Genomic DNA, 20007 nt, shown 5'->3' on the forward strand with positions numbered 1-20007 from the left:
CACGGATGACAAGGGGGGGGGGGAAATGACCCAGGTCAAAAATGACAATTAACAAAAAAAAAAGTTTTTTTTTAATTTTTTTTTATTTTTTTTATGGCATGGACTTTATGTCATTCAGCCAATCACAACATGAGTATTAGTATCATGTGTAGTGTGTATGTTGAGTAAGTGTCTTGTTACTTTGCAGTCGAAGTCATTAGCGTAAAAATACTTGAAATTACACATAATAGACGGTATTTTATTAAAAATCAACTTCAGAATATATTTTTTATTCGTAAAATATAGGGAATTTTTTTATTTCAAAATATGAGGATATCTAGAATGATATTAAAGTCAAATAAAAAAATAATGAGTAAAAAATTGAAAATACTTTTGAATTTATTAAAGGAAAACATACGCTGGGGTCACAATTTCCCCCGCTTAGTCATCCGAAGGTTAAGATGTAAAAAAAAATATTATCTCTAAAATCAACCTATTTATACTTTTTGAAAACCTAAAAAACTGCAGCAAACGAATCCATCACATAATTTTTTTTATTTAAAATGCTCAACAGGCCGTGTAGACAAGGATAATTAAAGCATTACTATTAATCGTCATTTCTAGGAAGAAATTAATGTGGTAAAATCCTTCATTTTGTTCGATTGCTTGCATACAAGGGTAGACCCAGCCAGAAACACGTGTAAAAGAATGGCAAGGGACTTGAATTGATTCGAAAGTCAACAGTTGATATTTAACAACAACATAACTTTTAAGCTAGTCCCTTTCATATGTTTCAAGATTTTCAGACGTAATTTTATCTACTAAAGTGTATTTTTGGTTTGCATTCTCTTTTTTCTTATTTTTCGTCAACCATTGTCCATCCACTTCTAAATGTAGTTCTTGCGTAATTGCTTCTTTCTTTCTCTATCTTGGGTCAATTTAATCAACTGTTAGCCTGCCACTACTCTTTTGTCATCTACCCATCTCTTTTGAGGTCTTCCCCTGCTTCGTGTTGTACTACTTGGTCTCCATTCTGGGATTCTCCATGTCCACCCATGCTCACCATATCTGGCTATGTGACCTGCACAGCGCCATTTCACTTGACCATTTCACTACCACCAGAAAGAGATGGATTGATGGTATTAATCAGGATTTGAAAGACCTAGGAATACGAGAATTGGAAAAACAAGCAAAGGAAAGAAAACATGGGCAGCTATAGTCAAACAAGCAAAACACACATAACGCCGAAAAGACCTCCTCAAAAAAGAAACAAGAAAGTAATATTTTAGATAAATATCGTTTAGAACTTTTGAGGAGTTATGCGTGTGGCTGGCCTCCACACCGTGTAAAACTTTAGAGCCTAGAAACCCCAACGGGTGACCATGGCCCTCCATGGGCTGTCAGCGGTCACCGATGATGATGATGATTTCACTACCGCTCCGGAAAATTCAATTAACCCTTTCAGCTCCGCTGTATATTTCCAGCCTCAGCTCCTGTGCCGGCAGAAATAATTTCCTTTGAATACTTACATGCCGTGGACGGGCTTACGCGACAACGACACTGGTCAATAGACATTTTTGGACGCGCGTACGCGTCACCGGAGCTGAAAGGGTTAAATGTTGTAACAATTCTGATATCGGTTATCACTAGACTTAGGCAAATAGTCAAATTGCATATTTTGCATATAATGCATAAAAAATGCAAAAATGTCAAATTTTACATATTTTTATAAAAGTGAGCATAAAGTGCATATAATTTGAAAATTTGGTGTTAACTATATATTTTTATATTCAAACTTACAGAGAGCATGAAAATGCCAATATTTAATTTGGTTTTATAATCACTTGCTATTCAAATTCTTGGTACAGTAACTAATAAAAGACACCGGCTTATAGTTTTGCCACGTTTTGTCCTGGAATTAAGGGTTTGTGTTTGCCAGTTTATGTCTCTAGGTAAAATTTTTTATTTTGACAGTCAGTTTCACTTAGTTTCACTTTTGTTGTAAAATTGGAGACGTAAATAACGTGTATTTCTAATTGTGAATAATTATTGTGCTTTGAAAATGCCGAAAATAAGCAATGTTTCAACTGGGATAAAACCATACAAAGAGCTATCTATGGATATGGATAAAGTTTATTGCTCATGTTGTGGCAAAACCGTAAGTACATACGTATTATTTTTTATTTTATTTTAGAAGTTTACACGGTGGTAAAAACAAAGATTTTAAAATTGGAGGTTATGTTTAAGAAAAGTACCGACACAAGGCTAGTTCGCAATAAATCGATGTATTTTTTCTTTTTTCAAGCATTTTTAAACTCCTTGCGATAAAAAATAGGATACCTATTTAAAATTCAAATCATTCAATAGTTTACTGAAAGGTCGATAACATTTTTTTCTTCTAACAATAGCATAGTTTGGTTTAATTATGCTAAAAAAAACCATATCATATATTGGACTTAATTAATTAAGTGCTTTTAATTTATGTTCACAGTATTTTTTCTTTAAATGTAAACAGACAAGACCAAGAGCCTCTTGTAAATATTCTGGGGTTCTTCCTTCTTGCACAGTCATTTCTTGACATTTTCAAGATTACTACCTCGATTTGTATTTGATTTAATTTAAATATTTTAATTGTTATGCAAAAACGGTTCATTTTTAGTTTATTTTTACAATCTTAGATTTTAAACTAATCAACTACATGGGTACAACTACAGAATATTTATATTCTTTTTTAGATTTCATCTGAAAAAAAAATTCAAATAGATCAGCATGTCAGAACCGCTAAACATTTAGCTAAAAAAGTAAAAACCACATCCGGTGAAAAATATCAACCTTCAGTGTCCAAGTGCTTTCAATCAAGTTCCAAAAAACAAACCGAACAAGAAACTTTTAACGAAGACTTGTGACGTGCATTAGTATCTTCTAATATACCGCTTTCAAAATTATCTAATGAAAACTTTAGTTCTTTTTTAAAAAAATATTGCACTAAAGAGAAATAATGTCAATTTGTTATACTCCTCAGTTATCCACAACATAAAAGCCGAAATAGGTAATAATTACTTTTACATATGTGTGGACGAGACCACTGACTCGTCAGGAAGATACATTGTGCACTTATTGATTGGTGTACTTAGCGATGAAACCTTTCCAAAATCGTATTTAATTTCCTGTAAGCAAGTGGAAAAACCAACGCTCTAACAATATCACGGTTTCTGCAAGAAGCATTAGCGAACTTTTTTCTTCCTGCTGCTGTGTCTAATGATAAATTATTGCTTATTTTATCTGATGCCGCACCATAATATGGTGAAAGCAGGACAAAATTTAAAAATATTTTATCCAAATTTAATACATGTCACTTGTTTAGCGCATGGAATAAACAGAGTTGCGTAGGAAGCAAGAAAAAATTTCCACTAGTTAACAGTCTAATAGCGAGCGTCAAAAAGGTATTTCTGAAATCACCTGTAAGAATACCATGTTACAGAGATATGATTCCTGCTGTTCCACTGCCACCGCAACCCATTTTTACACGTTGGGGAACATGGTTGGAAGCAGCTAATTTCTATGCTGATCATTTTGTTGATTTAAAAAAAAATAATTACCCTTTTAACGGATGATAGTTGCCAATCTTTATTGAAAGCTAAGCAAGCCTTCCAAAATAACATCCTCCAACAGCAACTGTCATTCATAAAATCAAATTATAGTTTTGTCCAGAAAACAAAACTCAATTAGAATCCTCCAAATTATCATTATTAGAGAATACAGTTTTAATAAAAGAATTTGAGTCATTGTGTCAAAACGTTATAGGTACTATTGGAAAGAAAATATTTCAAAAAATTGAAATAACCATGGAAAAAAATAGTGGTTACCAGGTTCTTTCTGAAGTGGTTCAAGTGTTCACTTAGGGATGGCGGTATTTGACAAAACACCGGTTTTCGGTTATACCGTTTTTTTGCTTACGGTTTAACCTGGCGGTTATAACCGGCCAAAAATACCCGTTTTTGGAAAAACCGGTTTCCGGTTTTTTTAATCCAATAAGTTACGAAGTTACATTTACAATACACTTTAGTTTGCGATACTCCATTCGACTCGATATCAATATGATCAAAATTAGTACTATCGAAAGAACATGTATTACTTTTAACACGTTTGTATATTTGTAGAATAGGTACATTTTAACTCATTTAATACTTCCTGTATGAGTGTATCGTTTTGAAAACGTAGCGAAATTCTTGGAGATTCGTATTCGTAATCAGTAATTCGATATTCATAGTCAGAGCATTATTTTTGGTAATCAGAAAAAGTCATTCACCCACTTTTAATGTCAAGAGTTAAGTGTGAAAAATAGATGATGTTTGCGTCTCATTCAACCAGATCACTTCTTATGTAAATATTATGATTACAAATACCTTTTCAAAGAAATATTATAATAAAACTTAATAATTGTTTCTGGCTGATGTGAGATTGCACTTTCAGTTTGCTTCTGTATTTTATACAATAAAATAAAATTTGAATTATGGTTTTGTTTGGAATAATTACTTGAGAATAATAATTATGACTGGGATCCAAAATAATACCTAACCTAATCCTAATCACCGTAAAAACCTAATAACCGGTTTTTACTTTAAAAAGAAAAAACCGGTTATAACCGGGACAAAAAAACAACCGGTAAAACCGGTTATTGCGAAGTAAAAAAACCGGTTTTAGGTTTAAACCGGTAGGTTTTTCCCATCCCTAGGCTTTAAGTACTAGCTGGGACATTTTCCGAACCACTTAATTTAGAACCATCTATTACAGTAAATTTGAAAAATGCCATAGTTACATCAGTTTTGATGTCGAAAGAAGTTTTTATATTTACAAATATATGTATTCAGATAGAAGCCATAAGTTTTTATTAGAAAATTTTGAACATCATTTGATAATCTATTGTTACCACGATTTGAAATAATATATATATGTTAAAAGAATTGTACATATATGGTATGTATTTATAATATTGTAAGTATGTTTGTAAATAAAAAATATTGTAAATATTTTTTATTAAATGCATATTTTCCAGATAAATATGCATATTTTGCATAAAATACTGCATATTTTTGCATAAAATACTGCATATTTATGCGCATATTTCATACCTTTTTATTTGCATACTTGCCTAAGTCTAGTTATCACCTTCTATTAAAACTATGTCATCTGCAAGTCATAAAGTATGTATCTTTCGATGTTTATAGCCTTGTTGTTCAGTTTTAATTTCTTAAAAATGTCTTCTAGAATAAATAGGTTGAGAGAAATGGTGCTCCTTGTGTCACTCCCCGTTATAGTTTTATGGGATTTGTGCTTTCATTCAGCTTTATTTTTCCAGCTCTATAGAAAAATGCTAAGCAACATCATGTAAATAAAGCAGGACAAAAGTAGAAAAACGAATCCCATAAAACTACAACGAGGAGTGAGACAAGAAGAAACCATTTCTCCCAAACTATTCACCCTTGCGTTAAAAGACTTAAGAAATTAGAATAAAATAAAAAGGGTATAAACATCCACAAGTCATACTTAAACCAGTTGAGATTTGCAGATGACATAGTGTTAGTAGCAGATCATATCCAAGAATTAAATGAAATGGTACAACAATTAAATACAGTTTCCGGAGCAGTAGGCCTGACTACGGTAGCCCTTTCCAGAAAATCTGCTAAAAGACGAGAAGTAATACAAAGAGCAATAGAACGAAACATGATTGTAATATTACTGAAAGAAAAGGTTAGAAATGCCAAGATAAGACGTAGAACGAAGATCAGGGATATCGTGGAAGAAATTATAAAGTGTAATGGAGCTGTGCAGGTCACATAGCCAGATATGATGATAATAGGAACACACGGATAATCCCAGAATGGAGACCAAAGAGTACATCAAATAGCATGAGAAGATCTCAAAAGATGTCAGAAGAAGATGACAGAAGAGCAGGGGCAGGCGAATATTAAAGCTAAGGATTAGATTGGATCAAGGTTAAAAAAGATGGAAGCAATTGGGAGGGATTTACATTCAGAGTGGATGGACAATGGTTGACGAAGAAGAATTAGAAGCGAACACCAACCAAAAATACACATTAATGCACAAAATTAATTTCGAAATCCTGAAACATACGAAAACAAAACGTATAAGTTTTGTTCTTATCAAATCAATATCGATTGCGTTTCGATTCAATTGAAGTCTCTTACCATTCTCTTAGCGTACTCGTACACCAAAGCAATATCCAAACGCAACATGAAACACTCAACATCAGAGTTGCCAGATCAGTTTTTATATCTTCTTTAGTTTTGATTTCAAAAAATCAGTAGAAATCAGTAGATTTTTTTGTATAATACAGTAAAAACTATGTTAACGGCCACCTGTATTGTAATCGTTCGGTAGTTGTAATCCATTAAATGCTGTTTTTACGTCGAATGAGTCCTTTATGTAGTACTCATTGTCAAAGTCATAAGCTGCAGTTAGGATGTTCTGAACAAAATAGGGAAGCTGCATAAATTTTTAAATATTAAAATGATATTAAAAAAACATAAGGTAACATGATCTTAAAACGCTTGCATGCGAAAAAAACAAATATTTTTAACCCGCACGCTAATTACGACGCTTTGAAAATGCTATAAAATTCAAATATCTTAGGAGGCTCTTGAACGTCCTTCTATTGGTCCGACGTCACGGGCCACGGTCAACCGGGCTAAGCAGTCGGAAACAACGCGATTAGGGTAGGTATCACGGGTAGATTACATTTTAATCGTCTTTAATGGAAAATTCCTAGGTATTATTTATGTTCATCTTATATATTGTAATAAGTAGTTCCCCAATCAGCTTAGTTTTATACTGAAATTGATAAAGTTGAGTGCTACTTTGTAAAGAGTTTAAAACGCATAATATGACGGACGAGGGTAAGTCTGACAACTTACCTACCGTTGATGTCTTCATGGTGGCAACTTTTATAAAAGTAGTGAAAGCTATTCTATTGGAGAAATGCGAGGTGTCAAGGCAAATAAGTAAGAGTTATTAATAAGCATGTTTAAACCGTTTATAACAATAGTTTGGTACCATTATATTATAGTATACGGTTTACCCCGTGGGTTTGATCTACCTACCTCTAATCGAAGGATTTCGTATATCCTGAAAAAGATTACGGTGTAATTTGCCTTATAATAAAGATTATATTTTATTGTAATGTTTATTAGTACCTACTGGAGCATTTCATTATTGTGTTCAAAGCCTTCTGAGAAAAGATTATGGTGATTAGCAGACGTACCGATAGAACGTGTACATAGCCAACAAAATCCTTCTTTACAAAGTTAGTAATACGCATAAATAAGAAAAATCATTATTGTAATTTTACAAGTTAATATCTTTATCATCTCAGCTTATACTTACACCGCATCCCTCGGTAGACCGCAAGCTATAGTAGAAACCCGACTGTAGACCGCATACTATAGTAGCGCCAATACTTTTTAGTTACTCCTACTTTTATTACTAAAAGTTTTGTTTATTTTTAAGTTACTTGTTTCTTCTTTGTTCTTCAACACAAGAAACGACAAAAGTAATTTCATAAAAAATAAATTTTTGATACATGTCAACAGAGATAAAATGTTAATATTTTGCCTGTCACAGAAAAAATCATTTTTTCCACAGAGTAAAACAAGATATTTCAACTGTATTATTTATCTAAGGGCAAACTGCATTAAATGCAATAGCCCACCGAACGGGCAAACGATCAGAGTGGCCTATGACGTCAGACCCCAGCTCTCGCTTTTGAAGTTGTTTGAAACGGAAATTTTAGGCGCGGAACTTTGATCAGATGTTGTACGTACACTATTCATTGTTAAGACGTAATATTTTGAATATAACATTTTAAAACATAAATTAACAATTTTATGCAAAAAAATTTTTTAGTGCAAGTTCCCTATTGCAATATTTTCAATTGGAGAGTTAATTGAAATTGATGAAACAATAGGTCTTAGTTATAATGTCAGTTTGTGTATTTTAGGTAATGCATAGAATTTTGAAGCGTTACTATTATATTTCGTCAGTTGTTATTTGGTAGGTTCGGCAATAAAGTTTCTATTAAGTAAATTCTGTACTAATTTATTACTTTCTTTTTGTATTGTAAGTCTAGGGTAACACTTTAATTCTACATAATATATTTTATTATTTTCAAGGAATTGTTGTGATAACTCTGTATAGTCTGTTCGTTTTATGATCACAGTAACGTTTTCCTTGTCGGATCTAGTGACTATCAGTTCTGGATGTTGTCTGAGAAATTTCTTTGTTTTGACTAGTAAATAGTGAAATAAAATTAGTTATTGGTCTTTTTGTTGGGTTAAGCGTAATTAGTGAGTACGTTTGTAGATCTAGCTCTTGTGATTATTTTTGTTTTTTAGTCTTTAATTGACGAAGTTACCAGTCAATAACAGTAGTTAGGTTTTTTTTATTGTAGTAGTGTCATTATTTACTTTTGGTTCAATACTAAACTTTGGGCCTAGCGCTAGAAATTTTTCAATATTTTTAGGTATGCCTACATCACGAATGTTTTTAACCAGTTTGGTTTTGTGTTAAAATGTATAGATTCAAAGTTATTTTTCAGTTTTTCTAATTTATTGATTTGTATTGTTTTAGTTATGTGATATAATCTGTTATAAACTATTAGTTGTTTGCTAGAAAATTCGATAAAAGTCTGTTCATTGATATTGTTAATGATTTTGTTGTTTAGTAGCGTTAGTTTGTGTTCTAAATTGTTTATTAATTTGTTTACAAATTGAGTGTCTTTATTTAATAAACTAGTACTTAACCTTTTTTTTTATCTTTAAAAGTTCATGCTTTGCTTCAAGCAAGCAATCAAGTACATTTGGGTGTATCAATTCATTGGGGCGAGGTGTTTTGACCCGAGTAAAAACAGGGATCACCCCACCTCGCTCCAATACCCCAGGCCATCCCTTCCCCCCTTAAATATTTGAAACAAGGTACAGTTTTATAATACAGTTTCTTTGTTAATTATTATGTCTTACTTGATTGAGGTTAGTGGCAATGATCTTCAACATCAAGTACTTTGTAGTATGAAACAGTGTGGATTGCAGCTGTAGTCGATAATATTATATCCATTGAATTATTAAAAATATTTTATAATTTAGTAATTTACCTTCACCGATCCCGAGCCGATTTCGGTATGGCTTCATTGTTAAAGCTTTATTAACTGCTGTGTTGAAGTTCAAAGTTTGCTCAAACTTTTACACATATAGCCTGAACTTCAAAATGGCCCTAGTTACGTTGCTTAATTGTTATAAACAAAGTAGCTGTGAATTAAATAAAAAAAGTGGATAACTTTGAACTTAACTGATCTAGACGAAATTTTTGTTGGGATGATTTGTGTAAAAATATTAGCTTTACAAATAACAAAGTGAATTTAGTCTACAGTTAATATTAATAAAGTTATTCAAATTATTATAAGCCAAAAATGACTCTACTTTAGTAAAATGTTTTTGCAATGGTAAAAATGACTTTTTTTATTTTTTAATAAATATGTTGAAAATATATGTCTTCTAATTTCATGTAGTAACCGCAAAACTGATGTACCGTTATCATTTTCTGAGCAATAATGATGTGATACAAGGGAAAATGTGAATTCTTTGGCAATTTCACAATTGCTTCTACCTTATTATTATCTGTTTCCAGCCCCCTATTTGAAATATTATGTCCTAAATAAAAAATGCAATCTTTAGCAAATTCGCATTTACTCAAATTTAATCTAAATCCTGCTTTTAAAAGTCTCTGAAAAACCTCGGCCAAGTTCTCTAAATGTTCTTTGTTATCTTTCCCTGTAACTACTACATCATCTAAATAATTGACTGTACCCCTACATCCCTGCAAAACTTTCTCCACTATACACTGAAAAATAGAACAAGCTGGTTTTGTTCGAAAAGGGAGTCTTTTAACTCTAAAAATTCCGTAAGGTGTGCTCCAAGATAGTAAATGTGATGTTTCAGTATCTAATTCTAACTGATTATACGCATTTTTGAAATCTAGTTTAGTAAACTTTTCTCCACCTTTCAGTGCCGCAAAAATATCTTCTATTAAAGGTAGTGGATAATTTGAATCTTTTAAATATTTTTTAATTGTTACTTTATAATTAGCACATACCCTCACATCCTTACCATTTGGTTTGAGCACAGGTACTAACGGTGTGCCCCACAAAGCATTTTCCACTTTCTCTATTACCCCTTCTTTCTCTAACTTACACAACTCTGCCTTTACTTTCTCTCTAAATGCAAAAGGAATTTGATGGGGTTTTTGAAAAATTGGCCTAATATCTTTATCCACCTCTAAATGAATTTGCTCACCTATATATTTACCCAATTCATCATTAAAAATTTTCTCATATTTTTTTAATAAAACATTTAACTGTGATTTAAAGTAAACTTCATTTATACTTATTTCATTAATCTGGGTATAATTACTAACACTCAATTCATGATTTCCGATATAGACTTTTGTTCCCTTTATCGTTAAATTAAATTTTACAAAGATATCTCTACCTAACAATGCCCTAGTCGCTCCTTCGACTACGGTCAACGAAACATTTTCAACTCTATCACCTATTATAGTTTGTACCTCAATTTTACCTTTTGGTATTACAACTGGACCATCATAAAATTTTAATTTAATCAAACTTGGTTTTAACTCTATCATTGAAAAACATTTATTATACATACTATAAGGTATACAAGAAACGCCAGCTCCTGTATCTATTTCCATAACGATAGGTTGCTGATTTATCAAAACAGTTACAGACATTGGCTTGATATAAGCTTCAACACTATTAATATCCACCTGCAGCATCTTCACCATACCATCTCCCTCTGAGGTATTGCCCTCAGCCTCTATATCTTCGGTTTCTTCATATTCTACAAAATTATTTCTCCGAACTTTACACGCCACCGCAATGTGCCCTACCCTTTTACATAAATTGCAAGTAAATTTCCTAAACTTACACAGTTTGAAATCATGATCCGGCCTATTACAATAAAAACACAAATTATCTCTTTTATTACTTACAGTTATCCTACCAATCTTAGTTTGATTTGATGCACTAGGTGGTCTTACTGGGATTTTTTTTTCACCTTCCCTGTTGGCTTTTGAATAATTTATCTCCCCTCCTCTGGATTCTCTCAATGCTGCTTCTTTAGCCAGTGCTATCTCTAAAAGGTCTTTTAAACTCTTCTGGGGACCTTCCTCACATAAACGGTCTAATATTGGGCCTGGTTTTATTCCAACTACGAATTTTTCTTGTACTCTATACATTAACTTATCACCAAATTCAGATTGAGCTGCCAGATTTTTAACTTTAATATACCATTCGTTTATAGCTTCATCTTCCTGTCTCAATTGTTCAAACACTATTCTTCTTCTATAAACTGCAATGCGAGGTTTAAATTGACTTTTTAATAGTGTCATAATATCATCAAATGATTTATCTTTTGGTTTACTAGGGGCACATAGGTTTTTTAACACTTTATAAATGTCCTCGCTAAGTAGTGTTAATAATACCGCAACTTTTCTTCCTTCTTCTACTAAGTTAGCCAATAGATATTGCTCCAACCTTTCTTCAAATATTTCGAAATCATCGCCACTCCTGAATGTTGCTAACGAAGATATATTTCTTGCATGTACAACAGTTATTGATTTTGAAGCACAGGGCTCCATGGGGGCTTGAATTTCGTCTCCACTTTTTGGCATTTTTAGTAATGTCTATACTAAAAATATGTAAACAAACGAAATCCTTGAAATATAAATTATCACTTTTCGTTTTATCTCGTCGCCAATTGATGTGATGCAAGGGAAAATGTGAATTATTAAAAATCAACTTTAATTACAACATGTTATATTCTGACAGAAAATTATAACCTAACAAAACTTATCCGTTGACAATCGACATAATTCTTTTCTTCTTCTTTTATAATATACTACAAATAATATTGCAAAAAAAAGCTCTGTGGGATAAACAAATTTAATAAAATTTAAACGAATTCACGAATCATCTTGAATTTTATACGGATTGTTTGACTTAGCTTTTCATGCAATATCCAAGTCTTATGTTTGTTTTCGCAAAAGTTACAGCAAATTTTTGATTTTCGAAATATTAGTCCTATTTTGCAAATTTTCAAAGCAACCAATGATCGGACCCAAATTCAAAAACTGTTATTTTAAACCTTTGCCCATATGCTAAAAGATGAATATTCCAAATAAGATATTTAATTACCCTATTTTTACCTGTAGCGATTTAAACGAAAAAACTGCCATTTTTGACACTTATTAGTTAATAACTAAAATTCTCGTCCGAACTGTGACAGCATTTTTGTATTTATAATGTTTTAAGTATATAGTACCCAAAAAATCTATTTGCAACCTGCCAGGTCAAGTGTCCCGAACATGGTATATTTTTACCTTATTTCCCTGGAGTATTTGATAAATAGAGTCGTGGGTCAGCCTGTAGACATAAGTGACAGGATGAATATTCACATCCAACATAGAATTGTTATATGTACTAAAATGTGAGGATAATTACCAAAATTTGTATTATATACAACGATGTTTCATTCGAATCTCTTGTAGTTACCACATTTGGATTTTATTAAGACTAAATCCGAACAAAGGAATGCACTCCACGCTAAAACGTGAGGATATGCAAGTATCTTGTATGCCCATGATTTGCTACGTTGAAAATAGTTCTAACAGATATACCGGGACTTTTTTATTTACTTGGGATACAATGGATGGTTTCCACGCTCTCAACAATTTATGTGTTTCCTTCAGATAATACCGTAAACCAGTGAGTGGAATATTTTAAAGGTGAAGTTCCTAACAAAAAATTAAATAAGAAATAAATCATAATTATATCTTCACGCTAAACTGACACTATTTTATTATAGCTTTTAGGTATTGTGCAGATACATAATATTCAGCCTCTATCAATATAGGCCATACAATAAAGCACTAAAATCGGCCTTACCTCCGAAAAAAGAAACGACTTGAGGGATCTTAATAATTCTTTTTGCATTCAATTCGTGAATGCCCCAGAGAATTTTGTGACCCCGAACCATGATATAATATTGAAAAACTGCATACAAAAAATGCATTCTTAAACTGCATCTCAAACAGACAATAAAAAAATTCAGAACTCGTCAATTATCTGCGGAAATGAGTTTAATTTTGTTACTGTGGGGTTTTTGGGGTCGCTGAAAACGAATATGACGTCGTAAGTGATCTCGGGAGTACCTGGTGCCCAGGGTACCTACTGTATACCTCGTCATTAAAATTCATTAAAAAATTAGTCATAAATCATTACTCGGGTGGTTCTTAGGGTCACTAACGACGAATATGACGTCGGAAGTGATCTACGGGGTACCTGGTGCCCAGGGAACCTACTGCTTACCCCATCTTGTGAAGTTTTCGTCAAATAATTTATTAAAAAATTAGTCCAAAATCACTACTTATGTGGTTTTTGGAGTCCCTGACGACGAATATGACATCGAAAGTGATCTCCAGAATATCTAGTGCCAGTGCCTCGTCTTCTGGAGTTTTTAGCAAATTCATTAAAAAATTAATCAAAAATCATTACTCGGGGGTTTTTGGGTCGCTGACGACGAATATGACATCGGAAGTGATCTGCGGAATACCGTGTACCCAGGGTAGGTACCTATAGTTTACCTAGTTTTTTGGAGTTTTCGGCATATTCACTAAACAATTATTCAAAATTTATTACTCGGGGGTTTTGGGGTTTCTGACGACGAATATGACATCGAAAGTGATCTCCGGAGTACCTGATGCCCAGGGTACCTAGTGTTTACCTCGTCTTCCGAAGATTTTGGCAAATGAATTAAAAAATTAGTCATAAATTATTAGTCACGAGATAAACCCTAGGTAGGTACCCTGGGCACCAGGTACTCCGGAGATTACTTCCGATGTCATGTTCGTCATCAGCGATTCCAAAAACCCCCTGAGTAATGATTTTTCACAAATTTTTTAATAATTTTTGCTGAAAACTCCCGAAGACGAGGTAAACAGTAGGTACCCTGGGCACCAGGTATTCCTGAGATCACTTCCGATGTCATATTTGTGGCTAGCGACCCCAAAAAGCACCCAAGTAATGATTTGTGACTAGTTTTTTAATAAATTTTTTGCCGAAAACTCCACAAGACGAGATAAGCAGTAGGTACCCTGGGCATCAGATAATCCGTAGATCACTTCCGGTATCATTTTCGTTGTTAGTGACCCTAAAAACCCCCTAGTAATAATTTTTACTAATTTTTTTAATGAATTTTAATGACGAGGTAAACAGTAGGTACCCTTGGCACCAGGTATTCCGGAGATCACTTACGATGTCATATTCGTCTTCAGCGACACCAAAAACCCCAGAGTAACAAAATTGAACACATTTCCGCCCATAATTGACGAGTTCGGAATTTTTTTATTGTCTGTTTGAGATGCACTTTAAGAATGCATTTTTGTATGCAGTTTTTTAATAATATTATATTATGGCTCGGGGTCACAAAGTTTCTTGGCGCATTCACGAATCGAATACAAAAATAATTATTAAGATCAGTCTTGTCGTTTTTTTTTGTAGGTTCAGTGCTTTATTACTTCTACTAATAACAGTGTAGTAATAATAGCTCAGTAAATTAAAATAAAATCAAAATGTAATTCCGTACAAGTTGGAATAAGTTTTATATCAAAGTTTGGGTAATAGCAAAAGATATTTTAAGAAAGTTTATGATTCATAGGAGGGGATCATTGTTTAAATAATTAAAAATGGGTAATTTTTGTACAAAATTTACTTTTTTTACTGCTTTGGTAATTCATTTTTGACTATTTAGAATGGGAAATAAGCCACAATATTATTAAAAAATGATTTTTATTAACGTTTCGACGCCCAAATCGGGTGCCGTTGTCAAAATACAAAATACTATTAATATAAACAAAAATGTTGTTGCTTAGTAAAAAAATTCTTCTAATAATTTATTTAATTTGACTCATTTATATCGGCAATTCAGATACATATGATACATTTTAAAGTAGAAGACTTTAAAATTATATTGCCAATATTTATGAGTTGCGTTCCTGGGACGACTTTACTGAAAGATAGTTCATTCGATTACATGAAATCAACCCCAACTCAAGAATATCCGTCACAAAAAAATCATAGCATGTGATCTGTCTTTAAAAAGACAACCACATGCAACGGTGACATTAAAATTCTCGCGTTAGAGATCTCATAGTAAATCACGAGGGAAAACCAGGAAAAACCTCGTGATACTATCCCGACATCGTAAGTACTTGGTCTTACATTTAATTTACTCTCAAAATTAATAATATTGTGGCTTATTTCCCATTCTAAATAGTTAAAATTGTAAAAATGCCACAAGAAAATAGCTTCAGAACAACATTGGTAATTCATATTTTTATGAAGGTTTTTAGTGTGGCTTATCTGGAAAGGTGAAGAAGCAATCTTTCATACAAAACATATTAATTAAATTTGACCTATAATTTATTTAAATAATTGTAAACCAAGATTGAAAAACAAATTTGCAAAAAAATTGCATTACAAATAAGCTATATGAAATACTTTATTTCGCAGAAAAAGTTGCGTTGTGTTACCATTATAAAAAATTGGTTGAAAAATATTCAATAGTTTATGAGATCATTAATTTGTTTTAAATATTACTATTTTTTCAGTTGCAAAAACGCGGTTGTTGGCGATAGAGTATACAATTTTTTTAGATTTCATTTTTTTGAGCTTTTATGTATATTTTCGACAAATGCATTCAGAAATGAACATTTCTGATAATGAATTTGTTTAAAACTGTTTTTTAATAACATCGCCGGGATTAAATACTTTGAAACGCTGTTTCGATATTCTTGTTCCTGTTTTTTTTTTTTTTTCATATATTTACAAAAGAAATAGTTTTTCTAGGACCATTTTTTGCCGAGATAACCGTTTTAAATTTAAAAATTCATAATTTGTTTATTCAATAATATTAACATTTAAAAATGTGTGAGTAGATCTATCAAGCCTACTACGTAACACGTCGGTTATACATGTAGAAAAAATTGTAGAATCTTTTGAAAAAAAAAAAATGAATTTAGTAGCTACCTTAAATATGAAAACTTTTTACCTGAAAATTTGTGGAGGAGTAGTTTGCGATATATCCGTTCGTAGTGGCTAAGTTTCAATACTTTTTTTTTTAATTTGGGGTGGCATAGAAAAATAATAATATCTACATGACCCCGTTATATTATTTAATAAATATTATTCAATTTGTTATAAACAATTTTTTTCAAGAATTTGTTTTCGCTAATATAAATGAAATTTGGCACAAAAGATAGCTACAAAACAGTATTAAAACAAATTTTGATAAAAACAAGAATGTGTGTGTACTTTGTACGCACGTAAGAAGTTATACTTCTACTACATATTATCTGATTTTTAAGACAATACCAAAAATTTTAAAAAATAAAAGAATAAAACGCACACAAACACATTGAAAAATGCCACAAAGAAAAAATGATTTCTGAACGATAATAATTGTTGGCAAAAATTTTAAATACGCATTTTCTGAAAAAAAAATTATATAACAAATATACTTACAATCATAACATGCATAAAAAAATAAAAAAATAAAACTTGCATCGGGAATTGAACCCGTGAATTTCGTGGCGCTTTGATTCGTGATCGAAGCGTAGACTCACTCGTCCAATCCCACATTATTTATCATGTGGAAAAATACGGTAACTGAACGTTTTACTGTTTGACAGTTGTTTTGAAAATTAAATTATGTAGTTTAAATTTTGTGGAAGAAAATATAAAAATATAACAAAACAGTAAGAAAACAATATATTAGATGAAGATTGGTAGAACTTTTGTTGGTAATCAAATTAAGTATGTAAATCAAAGCATTACATACCTACTAGATAAATACATCTACGCCAAAAAATCATAATTTAAAAATAAAAATCGAACCTAATTTGGGATTTCTCTCTAAAATCCGCATTCTTGAGAAACTAAATGTATGTATTTCAACCTAATCCAAATGTATAATTACAATATGATTATAATAAAAACTACTTACCAAATTAGAATGAGTTTTCCTTGTCCAAAATAGTCCAAAAGTCCAAAAATATAGGTATATGAAAACTATTTAAAAAGGCAGTATAACTATTAACTAAATTTGTTTGTTGTTTCTTTTCACACAAATTTTAAAACGCAACAACCATAAATAATCTAACTACAGCTGTGCCACAGCCGCCATATTGAATAATTTTTGACATGTCATTTGAACATCCAATCAGGACAAAGTTATAATGCGCATGCGCCCGGTCGCTAGGTTTTACCATATAAAAATTCACCCTCTATCGCCGGTAAAGAAGTATAACTTCAAAAATTAACAAAATAGTACCGAATTAGGATTAAAAATTTGTTAAGGAAACACAAAAACTTTTTTAGATAATATAGTAATTGAAATTGATTTAAGTGAAGATTTAAATTATAATGACGGTAATGATGATATAGTATGTACCAATGAAAATAATAATTATAATGAATTAATTTTTTAGTCAAATCTATATGTAAAAAGTAATAATAGAGAATAAAAATTTATACACATATACACAATTTTTACTGCATCTACCTGTTATAAAAGCTTATAAAATTACATGTAAAATATATTATTTTAGGTGCCAAGAAAATAGTTTTTATATTTCTTTAACAAAATTTTAGTGTTAATTCAGTAATATTTTGTTAAATTTTTAATATCAAAATTTGTTTTAATACTGTTTTGTGATTAAGAGACCGGTTTAAAAAAAATGAGACCGGAATACCGGTTACTCTATCGGCAACAACCGCGTTTTTGCAATTGAAAAAATGGTAATATTTAATAAACAGATTAAATATCTTATAAACTACTAAATTTTTTTCAACCAATTTTTTTTCGCTTTATAATCGTATTAAAACTGGGTGCTATTTATAATGCAAGTAATATTTTTTTTTTCAAAATTGTTTTTCAATCTTGATTTACGATTGAAGACACAAGTGCGTGAAGGGTCTATGTGACAATTTTTTCAAAATATGTTTTTTAAGTTAAAAGTACGTTTTTCGAACCTAAAAATCTTTCAAACAAGTCAAACATGTTTTAACGCTAATATTTTTTAAGTTACTAGGGCGTAAAGGATCTATGTACACACTAAATTTTAAAATATAATTGCATAAAGGATCTATGTACACAATATGTTACTTATATCCCTTATCCACTGAAATTTCTATCGATTTGTTGGACATGGATTCTTTATGCCTGAATACACTGATTTTCTCCTTCCGTAATATATCACTTAGATCCTAAAAGTAGGGTTTGTAGTTATTATTTACATCTAGATGGTATGCAGTGTTCAAGTGTTCATGTCTCTTGATAATTTTATTGAAAAAATGTCGTTAAGAAGCAAATACATTGTTAGTTTATTTCAAAAACAATATAGAGGTAAGTAAAATTAAAAGTAAATATAGTTTATTATATTAAAAAAACCATCTTAAAAGTGTTTGGTCGTTTAAGGTTATTTTTTAACCAAAAAAGCAAAATCAATTTAAAAAAAAATGAGGTTACCGAAAATGAATCTAACCAGTATGTAGAACTGAAAGATGCAGATGAGGAAAAAGGAGTTGAGAAAGGAGGACTTGATATATCCTATAAAGAAATAAGCCAATATATGGAGTTAACAGATGGAGATGATGAAAGAATGCCATAAGGTAAGATTAGCTTAACATTTTGGTAGATAAAAATATATTAATTTTGTATTTTATTCGAGATATTGCTGCAATTTTCACTGAGAAAGAGAAAACTCCAAATCTTTCCTCGGATGATGACATAATTTCTACATCTGATACCTCTGATGAATATAATCCAGAAAAATCTGAACTGGAAGAGTCAGATGAGTCTTTTAAGAACATTGCGAATTTAGATAATGGAAGTGACTCCACAAAAGCAGACGTCACCGCAGAAGAAACCTTCATGTATCCTGCAGATGTATCTATTATAGCGTCAACCTCTCAGAATTTTGGGATTAACAAGGTAAAGAAAAATATATTTGATTTATCCGAACAAGAATGTAAAAAACGAAAAACACATGTCACCGCAGAAGACAGCTTTATGCGTTCCTCAAGTAATGGCATATTTTCTACAGCGGACAACTCTGATGAATATTACCCGCAAAAACTCTGAACTGGGTAAGTCAAATGAGTCTTTTGGGGACATATCTATTGTAGCCTCAACCTCTCAAAATGATGGGATTATTAACAAGATCAAGAAAAAATATTTGATTTACCAGAAAAAAAATGTAAAAAACGAAAGCGGTGTCCTGAGACATGGAAGAAAAATAAGTCTGCCATTGCTAGACAACGAGGTGAGGCTTACATATCTTTAAAAGCCAAAAAAGAAATTCCAAAAAAAATGCTGAGCTTAGGTCTCTGTGTAAAAAAATAACTGCCAAAAGAATTGTGACCAACAATTTGACCAATAAATGAATTTATTAACGTTTCGAAGCCCAAATCGGGTTTCGTTGTCAAAATACAAAATACTATTAAAATAAACAAAAATGTTGTTGCTAAGTAAAAAAATTCTTCTAATAATTTATTTAATCTGACTCATTTATATTGGCAATGCAGACGTATATTATACATTTTAAAGTAGAAGACTTTAAAATGATATCGCCAATATTTATGAGTTGCGTTCCTGGGACGACTTTACTAATAGACAGTTTATTCGATTACATGAAATCAATCCAAACTCAAGAATATCCGTCGCAAAAAAATCATAGCATGTGATCTGTCTTTAAAAAGACAACAAAATGCAACGATGACAGTAAAATTCTCGCGTTAGAGATTCCATAGTAAATCACGAGGGAAAACCAGAAAAAAAAACCTCGTGATACTATCCCGGCATCGTAAGTATTTGGTGTTAT

At 31.5% G+C, this 20007-nt stretch overlaps 2 protein-coding genes across 2 annotated transcripts in view; both read left to right on the forward strand.

Annotated features, from left to right (window-relative positions):
* The window catches only part of LOC114324987 (probable G-protein coupled receptor CG31760), a 1828242-nt gene that overhangs the window by 1335371 nt on the left and 472864 nt on the right, over positions 1-20007 (forward strand). The window lies entirely within an intron of this gene.
* Positions 1-20007, forward strand: part of LOC126878652 (craniofacial development protein 2-like) — a 462172-nt gene that overhangs the window by 251097 nt on the left and 191068 nt on the right. The gene's annotated exons all lie outside the window — the stretch shown is intronic.

The sequence above is a fragment of the Diabrotica virgifera genome, chromosome 10 (genome assembly GCF_917563875.1).
Source record: "Diabrotica virgifera virgifera chromosome 10, PGI_DIABVI_V3a".
Taxonomy (NCBI): Eukaryota; Metazoa; Arthropoda; class Insecta; order Coleoptera; family Chrysomelidae; genus Diabrotica; species Diabrotica virgifera.